Source organism: Accipiter gentilis, chromosome 9 (assembly GCF_929443795.1).
Source record: "Accipiter gentilis chromosome 9, bAccGen1.1, whole genome shotgun sequence".
Lineage (NCBI taxonomy): Eukaryota > Metazoa > Chordata > Aves > Accipitriformes > Accipitridae > Astur > Astur gentilis.
The window spans coordinates 8,850,208-8,862,530 of record NC_064888.1 but is presented as its reverse complement, the minus strand read 5'-3'; positions in this window follow the sequence as shown (position 1 = coordinate 8,862,530).

The following is a 12,323-nucleotide window of genomic DNA, read 5'->3' as shown; positions in this document are numbered from 1 at the left end:
TCTTTGGGCTAATTAATCAGTCATAAAAATTAACTATGAGAACTGCAGTCCTTATTTCCCTTGCTGTGACATTTCCAGATAAAAATACTTGGATGTGGCTGGAATAAGCAAAAAGCACTACCTTGTTTGGCTGTCATGGGCTGCTCAGGAAGGCCAGTCCCTGAGAGCAGCTAAAGGAATTGAGCTCTCTGCACATCACAGACTAACATCTGTATCTTCTATGTGGTGGCAGCATGCGGGCACAAAAAGCACAGACCTTGTCCTAAGGAACAGTAATCTAAGAAATGAGAATTGGCAACAGATGAGCAAAGCCACCAAGCAATGGATGGCACACCAGAGACATCTTTCCTTTCCTCTGTAACGAGGCCTTTGTTCACTGCAGTGCATCAGTGTTAGTTGTGACTGGAGGTGCCAAGGAAGGGCAGCAAAGAGGGCTGGGTAAGTGAGGGAGGCTGAGGGCAGATGCGAGTTTGGAGATAGAACTGGTGAGGTTACCAAGAGAGGCACCGTCAGGCAGCACTGGGGGAGAGAAGCGGTGCTGATGTCTAAAGGGTAGGTAGACTGGAATCTAGTCCAGCCCCAAATGTGGGCAAGGGCTAAAATTTCCTCGATTTCAGTGGAGAGGGACTGAGCCCTGTAAAAAAGAAGCCCAGAGTGCAATCACAAAATAGCTGAATAGTCCCAAATACATCCAAACCTTCTCAACTTGGTAAGCACAGCATGGTGAATGGCTGCCAAAACTGCACCAACAATGTGCAGGCTAGATTTGGCCTGAACACGGTCTCCAAGGGTCCAATACGACCAATTTTCTGAGGTCCTGTTGACTTCACAAAGGCCTGTGTACAACTAATCATTCTGTAAATCAGGATGCAAGGAGAAAAGCTGGCTGATAAGGGTCGTCTCGCTAGGATTTCTGCAAAAATGAAACCACAGAAAGTTCGCTGAAGTATCATTAATGCCGTACATGGACCTATAAAAGCTAGGAAATCCAGAGCAGAGGACATAAACTCCTGGCTGACAGTACTTCTTTATTTCATCCATCATGAAAACAAAAAAGAACAAAAACAACCCCTAAAAAATTAGAATGCCGTGAGCATAAAAGAAAGTACCAGCACAGCTTTTCAGATTAACTTTTAATTTCCTTGCTTTCATTGGTTTAAGAGTTCTATTGTTGCTCTCTTGTTTTTTTAATTGCAGATACTAAAAATTCTTTTATCTTTCAAAGTCCTTAAAGTCTGTTATATAAATACGTAATTAAAGCCTCTTTCAACTGGGTATAATTTACTCTATAGTTTATAACAGCTGCACTAGAGCTATTACAGTTTATCATTTAAAAGCCTAATTAGGGGCTTCTTAATTAGCGGATCCTTCAGTCACTAGACTGTGACTGTGTAAAAGATGCTTGGCAGCTATCGCATGTTGCAGATCTGCATGAAATGTTTGCATGAAAACAGGGTGTGTACAAATCCCAAAAGACATTCATTGTCCCTGTAGGTCAGCCCATCCAAACATGCAAACCTCCACGCTACAGCTATATCCTCTCCTCTCTACGTGCACGGCTGGTCTGCACAGAGCCTTTCCCCTGCGCACATGTTGCTGGGAACCGCCAGCACATCCCGAGGCGAGCCCCCAGCCTAGCTGAGCTGACCTGTTGTGATAGTCCACTCTGATGTGACCGTTCTCATGTTCAAACACAGCCAAAAGAGAGGACGGGACTCTGCCCACTGACTGCTCTCAGGCTGGTTCTCACATGGCTTGTCAAATGCTTTCGCCAGCAAACGCAGCTCCTCGCCGACACTCTCTCAGGAGCTCTGCACCATGCTGGATTCAGCGGGCAGCTCCTCTGTAGTGCCGAAAGTACCTGCATCACTAGAAGGAAGAAGAGGGGAGCCAGTTACTGCCTCTCATTTATAGCCACTGACACGTATTTCTCGTTCATCACTGCCAAATCAGCAGTCAGTCACTGAGATCCTAGGTACAATATTTGCCCAGAGAAAGGACTGTAACTCCTTCACCTTTCCCCTCGCGGGTGGCATGATGCGGGGGAGCAGCTGCTGGAGCCACAGCTAGTCTTAACAGGAATCACTCACTGGAACGAGCCTCACACCAGCTCGGGGCTCACAGGACCCACTGCGCAGCGAGCAAAGAGCTTGTCCAGGCCATGCTCTGGAGGACTGGTGGGGGTTTGTTATGTTTTCACCTGCTTGTGACACAGCAGCTGTGTTAGAGAGGGTCAGATTTGGGGACTGCCAGCATTTGGGAGCATTGCTTTAAACACTACAGTGACAAAATCATGACTTTTTATTGACTCCAGGATAATATAAATCAGCTATTGAAAACCTGTATCATTAGCGCTATTGCTTTCCAGTGGTAGATAGCTGCAGTAATGGATTGGCCTCTCCATCTCATCTTTCCACTGGAAAGCAACATATACAGGACCGATCAATAACCTGATCTAAGTTACTTGTAGACATGTCAGGTGCAAATATCTCCCTTTCTCAAAGGTTTTAAAGACCGGATATTTTTGCAAAATTTAGGCCAGACAATGAATTGCTTTGGATAAATTGATGTTATGGTAGAGAACACTATAACCAGATCCACCCACGCTGTTACAAGGACCTTTTAACTAGACAGGAAATAACTTTATTACATGCATGTATTGCTTTGCAGGGTCAATAGCTCAAGATGTTCCTTTGCAACAGGATAAATTTCCATTTGAAAAGCATTTTCTGTAATATCCATGTTGCTGACGAGCCTCTGTTTGAATGGAAATAACTAGATTATTTCATCATGGGGTTTGCCGCTAATTTGTACAGCTGAAATCCTAAAATACCTTCCAAATCAATACCAAAATCCACTACCATTACTAGGGACAGGATTTCATCCTATTGTGCCACAACATATTACCCACTTAATTTAGTGTTGCCAAATCTGAAGTCAATGGAAACCCTACAGGCCACAGCCTTGTTTCCCCTCGGATCAGTGGAGAGGCTAAAGAGGTGTTTAAGGGCCTTCCCTATATAAAGATGGCATCACTTTCACTCCATCAGTATGATTCAAGCATATACACGTGTTTCTTCCCCTTACCCCACTCTGTCACCTGCACTCACACAGAGGGGATATATTCAAGAATATTATAAAGCAGGTCAGAGGGGAGCTGAAGCACGTTATTTCACAGTTATTATGTTACAGCCTCCAAGGATGTCCATGGACACACAATGAAGCGGACATACACTGAGTCCTGGCTGTACGCTGAGTCCTGCTGTGGCACTGACATCAAGGCAGTCTTTGCAGGGGAGAACACACAAACAGTAGCCAGGGCTTTCTAAAAGGCGAGCTGTCACCTGAAAACCCTTGTGGCAAGCCGCCTACAGGCTCAACTGAGAACTTCACAGGGACATCATATTTCTTTGAGCTGACCTTCCTAGAAAACTTCGCACTCCAAACTCCTGGAAATCCTTGCACCCTAAATCAAACACCCTTTTAAACAGGTCCTTGTTGTTCAACACTTACATTGCGTGGCCCACATGGTACTGATGCCTACTTTCTTCAATAAGTTCAGTGGCATCCAAAGTGATGCCATGGAAATGAATTTATCTGATTTCATTTTCATTGACTTCTGTGACACAAGAGCAGGGACGGCCTTTCAGAACAGAAAGAGTAGTGTAGTGGCTGGGTTCAGGGAGCCCCACGCATAAAGCGGAGATGAAGGCTGAAGACAGAGGAGAAAAATAAAATCATGCCAATATGCTTTATTTTCAATTACTTCTACCCAATTTGCCTGCTGGCCCCAAGCAAGTGCTGTAAACCTCCTTGTCTTTGCAGCAGGGCAGACATGCAGCACCCTACCACGGAAAACGCTGGGAGAGCAGAGCTGCAGAGCAGCCAGTGGCTCGGCAGGGCCACGGACCCTCTGGAGCACAGGGCCTGCAGAAGCCAGGCAAGAGTGGCACCACGGCTCCCAGCAGGACAGCTCACCACCTCGGCTCCTGCAGTACGGGGCACCACGGTGAGGAATCCAAGAACCTGCGCTCAGCCCACCGCCGTCCTAGCTGCGCAGGCTGGCAGCTGACCCGCTCCGCTCCCGGGGCTGCTGCCTGAATCTTGGGGTCAGAAGAAAGAAATGGATCCCTCTGGCAATCAAGAGATCCCTTTCTATGGGGACAGGATTGTGGATTCTATGGGGACAGGATTGTGGATTATCTGCTGTTCTCCTACCCCCCCCCCCCTTTTTTTTTTTTAATAAATGAAAACACACCAGAAGAGCTCAGTGCCTTCTTTCAAAACTTCTCTATTTCACTAACTTGTTCCAACCTCCATCACAGCTCTTTCCTTGTCAGCAACTGTACCACTGCGCTATACCTCTGCCCACGCACAAATGCACTGGTTGAAGGTATGAACAGGAATCTCTCCGTTAAAGGAGCAAGCAGGCATCCCAGAAACTGACACAGCTGCTATTTGCATGTAAAAGGAGAAAAGAGGGTGCATGACTGAGCCCAAATTAGCATGAGCAAAGCCTCCCACCGCATTTGCAAACTACAGCTTGCACAGTGGTGCTAATAGAGGTGCACACTTTCCTCACAAAGAAAGAATTCTACTTCAGCTATAAGGGAACTTGGCTAACAGTGGTTCACAGAATTGAGCATCACATGAACTTTAAAATCACTGTTTTCCTAAAATTTACAGAGTGCTAGAAAAAGAGAAACACTGTGGACGTAGGGTGAGCTGGATATGCCCAGGTTTAATTTCACCTCCACTTCCAGCTTGATTCCTGAAGCTGGCTACCTCAGTGAGAGCCATATTTTCTAATGCCTCCATCACTTCTATAGCCCTAGATTTTTGAATGTCCAGAAATATTCACAGTGCTCAGTGCATCTAAAAATGAAAGCCAAAATAAGCAGGGCAAATGCAGATCTAATGCTTCATGTCTCATTTCCATCCTTTGAGAAGTGAGGACCATTAACCTCTTTTTCACCATTAGCTCTTTCAAAGGGATGCTATGGGGAGTCATTTATGTCTACAAAGTCTTGCTGAAGACACACACTTCATAAACTATACGATTTCCGGATTTAAACACAATCTTTGTCTCTTTCTCTGGCTATGTACACACGTAACTAAGCATCCATGCCTGTGCACATACCTACTGAGTCATAAAAAGAGGCTTAGATGTCTCAGTAGACTATTTAAGCAGTGTAATTTTATTAAGAACTGTCCTCCAAACCAAACTGCATTTTGGGGTTTTGTTGAGGAGAAGTTACAGACTCTTTCTACTTTATCATCATACTTTCACGAAAGCTGTTGGAACAATTCAGTGCCTCCACTATTTCCACAGTAAGTTTAGCTCATTTGAGAGACTAGAAAGAACAGTAAATGCAGACATTAATGGTAATAAAAAATCAAAGCTAAGCCCTACATGGAGAGAAACAAATTCCAAAATGAAAAATTCGATTACACAGTACCTGTCTCCTGTCTTGACTCCCTCATTATATGTAGAAATTAACCCTGTCATTAAGTACTTTGATCAGGCTGTACATAAACAGCTTATAACGGCATGAAATCTACCACAGCAAGCAGGCAAATGAACAAGGGGAGAAATACTGACATTTGGGGCTGCTGTCAGACATCAAGTGCTCCTACTCCCTCAGGGCCCAACTGCTAGAGTAAATGGGGTTACTCCAAGGATTAATTGCTCCCTCCTGGTTTGCACTACTTCCAGAAAGTTTCAGTAATAATATCTAAGAGGCTATCATTTGGAGATCAGTAGCATCAGTTTAAGATCTTTGAGAGATTTGTAAGTTGGGCTGTTGTAACTGCTCTTAGGCTAAAACTCGGTACAGAAATTCCTAGACCATGATGGAGCTGAAGCAGTATCCCCTTTTGAAAGTGTTCTGAGGACAAAAGAGGAAAAGCAGTATTTAAGTAGGAATAGTTATTATAATCTATCTACTCAGAATTAAGGCACCAGAGGAGAGGTGCCTGTGGTCAAATTGGTCCAGGTTTGCACGGCTCAGAAATGAGGTATGGCACCATTTCACATACTCCAGCTCTAAACATTTGTCACTTAAATTTGGAGAATTTCCATGCACTAATACATATTTTAAGCAAGATTTCTGGGCAATTGAGATATTTTTTTCTGGTTTGTCTGTTTGTCAGGATTTTGGAGCAGAAGTCACTTCCTTCTGGGATGCATTTAATGCAGGGTAACTTTACTTACTTGCGACACTATCTAAATTCCTTGCATATACAGGCACAATCAGAGGTGGTCAGGCCAACAGGGTCTCTTCCCAGCTCTGCCCCGGGCCTGCCATGAGTCCCTTGCCATCTCTGAGCCCTGTTTTCAAGCAGCTATGTTTCCTGTTGGCTCTCACCACCTCTTTGCTCAGGAGACCCTCAGCACGGAGACGGACTGAGGGTGTCCAGGTACAACATCCCCCCCGAGCACTGCCTGGGGACACTCCATTTTGTTTAGAAAGTACAGCTCGAGTGCTTGCTCCTCTCTGCTTTCCTAGGTTAGCTGCAATGGGGTTTCTGGTTATTTGCCAAGTACAGCAGGCACAAACGTAAAGGAGAAATCCTGACCCAAGAGAGGCAAAGGCAGTTTCCCACTGTCTTCAAGATGGCCAAGATTCTACCTTTATCATCCTAATAAAAGCTTGGAAAATGCTAAGCAACCCCACAGATTATTTGTTTCTGTATGCATTGCTAAACATTTTGGAGAACAGACATTTTATTATTCCTAGAAGCACTAAAGTCCAGTATTTCCTCTGCTTCTCACAATCTTTTCTTTTATCCCCTTGCTACAATCAGCTCTAGGACGTTATAGCAAGACATTGTTCAAAATGGCTATCACCACAATTCAGACAAACTCAGTCCTAGGCCAAAACAGCTCAGCCAAAATATTCAGAGGCATCATCAAGCTTCCCAGTAAACTGCCTTCACTCTGTAAAACTGCGTAACTGTTCTTACTCATGCCCCACTGCCCTGGTTTCAGCTGGGATAGAGTTAATTTTCTTCATAGTAACTCTTATAGTGTTATGTTTTGGATTTAGTATGAGAAGAATGTTAATAACACACTGATGTTTTCAGCTGTTGCTAAGTAGTGTTTAGACTAAGTCAAGGATTTTTCAGCTTCTCATGCCCAGCCAGCGAGAAGGCTGGAGGGGCACAAGAAGCTAGGAAGGGACACAGCCAGGGCAGCTGAGCCAAACTTGCCAAAGCAATATTCCATACTGTGTGACGTCATGCCCAGTATATAAACTGGGGGGAATTGGCAGGATGGGGGCAGATCGCTGATCGGGAACTAACTGGGCATCAGTTGGCGAGAGGTGAGCAATTGCATTGTGTATCACTTGTTTTGTATATTCCAATTCTTTTATTATTATTGTAATTTTATTGTTGTTATTGTTGTTGTTGTTATTATTTTCTTCCTTTCTGTCTTGTTAAACTCTCTTTACCTCAACCCACAAAAGTTTTACTTTTTTTTCCCTGATTTTCTCCCCCATCCCACTGGGTGGGGGGAAGTGAGCGAGTGGCTGCGTGGTGCCTAGTTGCTGGCTGGTTAAACCACAACACCCACATACCAGTTGTGTGCCCACAAAAATGGTCCTTTCCAGATCCACAGATATTCAGACACTCCTTTCTGTACAGTCATGCAAAGAATGCAACCATGCAACACCGATATGGGTATACACCAGGCAAATAATACTATAGATTTAGATAGACTTGGAGGCTTTGACCTCAGCTACAGAGGAGGTGGGCACTCTGGGGTAAATGTCTGTAAAGGTGAGAGGACAAGCAGTCACTCACCAGCCGGGCAAAGATCAGAGGGCTCGTAGGAGATGAGCAGCGGGGAGGAAAGGCGCTCACTGAAGGCAGTTTGCAAAGGATGGAGTTCGCTGGAGGCAGCATTTTTACATCTGGCTCTAATGAACCAGACCAAGCTCTTTCAGCACATGTGTAGTCCCTAGTAATAAAGCAAATCAGACATTTCTTTTGAATTTGCAACTCCTGTTCCAATTCACTTACTTAAGTATTGCTGGGTATTTTGCCTACACTAAAAGTTGCAGTAAGGGCATACCTGAAATTTCTAGGAAACCTTAGAAGTGCTTAACAATCCAGGCTGCAAATGCACATTACATATACCAACTACCATATCATTATCATTTGACACTTTTACAATATTCAGCCTCCCTTCTAAAAATAATTCACTATTAATAGCAATTTTATGTAACTAGCAGCATTCCAGGGATTTCTCGCAGATCCCATCCCTGAAGAATCCCCAGATTCAGCAAGGCAATCAAATCTCATCTGCAAAGTCTTCCAGTGATTACTCTCTTCCATTCACCTCTTCAGTGGTCTGGAGTTAGCTCTTGCTCCCGCTAAACCAAATCCAGCCTTCCTAGTGAACTGCAGTGTGCAGAGCAGATTAAGGGCTCCAGTCCAGACCAAGGAAGACATTTTTAAGCATTTCTTACCTGTAAGTGTATGTGTTGCTTCAGTAATCAATGGCATCACCTAAATGTACAGTCAAGCAGGTTGTTAAACACCTCTCTGTACAGCTGGTGCCATAAACTGGGAAAACTCCCTGACACAGCTTTGGAGCTGCTCTAGAATAACTCGGGAGTAATGTACATTGGCACTGAAATGTATCAGTCAGGAGAAGAGTAAACAAGAGGAACAGAAGCAGCTACAGTGGCATTGCTTTTCAAAACACACTTAATAGCTGTTGGGAGGCAAGGCCTGAGCCTTGTTTTAGGCTTAAAACTGAACTTGGTAAGGAAAGCAGCTGCTCAGGGATGCAGATGAGTTACAGAGGGTATGTGAAGAAGCTGGCCTACCTAAACAAATTTCAGGGGACAGTAAAAGTTGTGAAGATAAACAAAGTTTTATTAAAGGTTTGGTTTTACTAAATCTTTATTCCTGCTGTTAAACTGGATTTAAAGCAGTGTGGTAACTTTATTCCACTAGTAACAAATCCTAGCCAAAGAGAACAGCACGTATCCAAATGCAGTTGGATCTGCCCCGTTGCATGAGGTGAGACCTGGGGCCAGCATCTCACAGAGATAACCAGGACACCCAGCACCTGCAGCTGCCATTGAAGCTAATGGGAATTGCTGGTAGTCAGCACCACTGAGGCTTTGTCTCTAGGAGAGGAATTTGTGATTTATCTTGAGCTCATTGATTACAGCAGGAGTCTGCCATGAAGACACATCCTTGAAAGGAACTTAAGTTTTCAGTCCCCCCCCTTGGAGTACACGTACACCTACGGGCTTCCCTGTGTAAGATGATGCGTGAACCCCAGCCACGCACCTGAGAAGTTGGTATCTCGGTACAGCCCCAGCGTTCCTATCAGGGAAAACCTCTCCAGACAGCTGCAGATAAACTCAGGTCACACGTCAAGAGAACATCACTTTGATAGGTCCAAGCCTTCCTGACGGCAGGCTGGGGCTTGTGGCTAGAAGAACGCAGGCCTATTGGAAAGCATGCTAAATGCAATTGCCTTCAGGAGGCAGTAAATGTCAGGAAACCAGTACACAAAGCATTTCCAGACCTGAGTCAGAGAACAAAAGCATGAAGCTCCTTAGTACAAGGTCTAACACCCTTTCACATCTGCAGGCCTCAGAGGGGCTGCCAGGTAAAGAGCATGAGTCATGGGTATCTACAACATCCCTTCTCAGCAGTCTTTATCCTATCACTCTGCCATTGCTCCTCTGCTAAACAGCCAGAAGGTCACGGAGAAATATTTCTTCCCCATTTTATCTGCACATGCTCTCCAGAGATTGAACAGTAAAGAAAGCAGAAAGGAAAATATTACCAGTTTCGGAGGCCTGTCCCTGTTACAGAAGTCCTCACTTCTTCATGAAAAGCATCATGGTGCACCTGCCACAACTGCTTCTATTCAGAGCCATCTCTGCTACTCAAAGATGCAGGAATCCTTCAGAAATGGGGCCTGCTTGCCCTCTCATTTTCCCTGCAGTCTGTATTTGCATTCAGACTCCATAACTTCTGATTGCTGGCTAGGAAGAGCTGATAATGACATGCCACAGGCTTCTTAACTAAGACAATCTTGCCTTTTGAAAGTCTCTCCCTGTTCTCTTTTGCTCCAAAGAGACTTCATTGCCAGTAGCATGGGGCAGATCTTCAGTGACTGTAAATGGACAGTGCTCTGTTGAATTTCTTGGGCTGGCATTTATTTGCACCACCCAAAGATCCTGCATACTATCCAAGCCGCTGCTTTGCATATTGTGCACTCTCTTCCTCAATGAGATTACGTATCATGACTTAGAGAACAGAGTCAATAATAATCAATATGGTTTTAAAGTGGGCATCTTGGCTTCCAAGGTGTAAAAATGATTTGTGGCTTGGGCACTTGGTTCTCAAGTAAACAGCCTGAAGAGGCCATGGAGGGTGAAAACCAGAAACTGATACTCCTTTCTGTGGAATGGGATAAGAAAGAGCTGTGCCTCTAGAAAGGACTCACTTGATAACACTCTTCTTTCATTTCCAGCTGTTGTAATGAGCTGAACACTCCTAAGGGGACAGCTCTTGAAATCCTCTTGGAGTACTTGTGAAGCATGCATTAATAAGTTGTATCAAATTACTACACTTGTGGTCTTTTTTACTAAGTGCATTTGTTTCCCATAATCACGAACTCAAATAAGTGGAATAATGGCAGTAACACACTGAAGTAGCAAAGGTAACAGTGGAACAATTACTGTTGGCTGCCAACAGCCTCAACCAAGTCAGTGAGCCTACAGCACAAGCCTCTCCTGCCCAGCCACTGACACCATCAGCACCAGTTCCTACAGAGCATCACTTTACGTAGCAGACAACTCTCCCCTCATCTGCCATTTAAATCTGATCTAAGTGAATCACTTAGAAAGAGTAGCCGCATGTGCCATGACCACTAGTTGTCACTTTGATGAGGTTTTCTGTTGGCAAGATTTGCACTGAATTAGGAGTCTGAATATCCCATCACTACATCTCAATGGACTGTTTCCCAGCAGAGAAGAGGATTATTTCTGCTCCAAAGCAGCAGCCAGAAGGCTGGTGGTATAAAAGAAACAATTGTCCAGATAACACTGTAGTAATTCAAATGGTTAACTAATGCACAGGAGAGTAACTCTCCGAGCAGCTCCACCCTTCCCTGCTTTGTCATCACAAATAATCAAAAACACATCCAGGTATTTTTTGCCATTGGTTTCAAGTTAAAAGAGAAATTAAAGACTTTGCTGATCTGAAACTGTTAGCACTTGGCATTTTAAAAGCTCTTCAGAAGGCACCTGACAAACAAATCACTTCATCTTTGAAGAAAACTTCTTTTTGGGGGGAATCAGGGGAATGTTTTTCAGCAAGGCACAGGGCACTTTCATATGGACAAAGGCAGGGATGGCATTTCCATCCTTTCTTTTAATGCCAGTATGCAAAACCCAGCTACCTGTGAGAAGATTAGACTTTATCCAACAGGCCACTTACTACCTCGACAGCTAAGCTTCCGTTGTATGGCCAGCACATTAAATGAGATTTCAGTGTGGGTAAGCAGGAGGCCAGACACAAGTCTAGAAGTATGGGGGCTTATTTCTTACTGACCAGCTTGATAGCAGAAGTGCCATGGTCATTCTTTCTAATTTCAGGGAGCTTTTAAATAAAGTTCCACTCCAGAAGCCAAGCATGAAAGGAGAGGAATGAAAACTCTTTGATAGATAAGATATTACAAGAGACTGTCAGAAGCTTGGTAGGAGAATGAAATAACACTCTGGATACTGTCATTGAAAACAATAATGAAAGAGTACACCATTTTCTTAACTGAAGTACTATCAAATCTATGTTACTGCCACACAACATATTTTTCCTCCAAAGGTGCCAATTTCAAGCTATGACTATTGATCTCTATCTAACACTCAAAATTAACTGCCCTACTAAGGAAAAGTGGCACCAAATCGTTTGAGAACATCAAACAGTAAAAAGTCAATGGGGTCAAATCAAGGTCAGAATTTGATGAGTAGCGTGTCAGAAATTTAATCCATTTTGTCTAAGATAATGTATAGAGCCAGTATTGGGGTTTTTTTTCCTTTCTTTTCTGTAATTTTTTTAAGCCAGCTTCTCTCAAAAATATCACAAAACCAGACCTCAACTTTTTTTATGAACTTTTTTCCATGACTGGAGAGAGAGAAAAGATTAAACGGACTGAAACACAGATGGCAATTATGCCTCTGTTTATTTCCTAATGAGTCACAAGATTATTTTTTGCCTTCTGCCACATCATTTCAGAATACAAGAAAACCTTATCTTGAAGGAGACTTGCAGAGACAAAATAATACTGT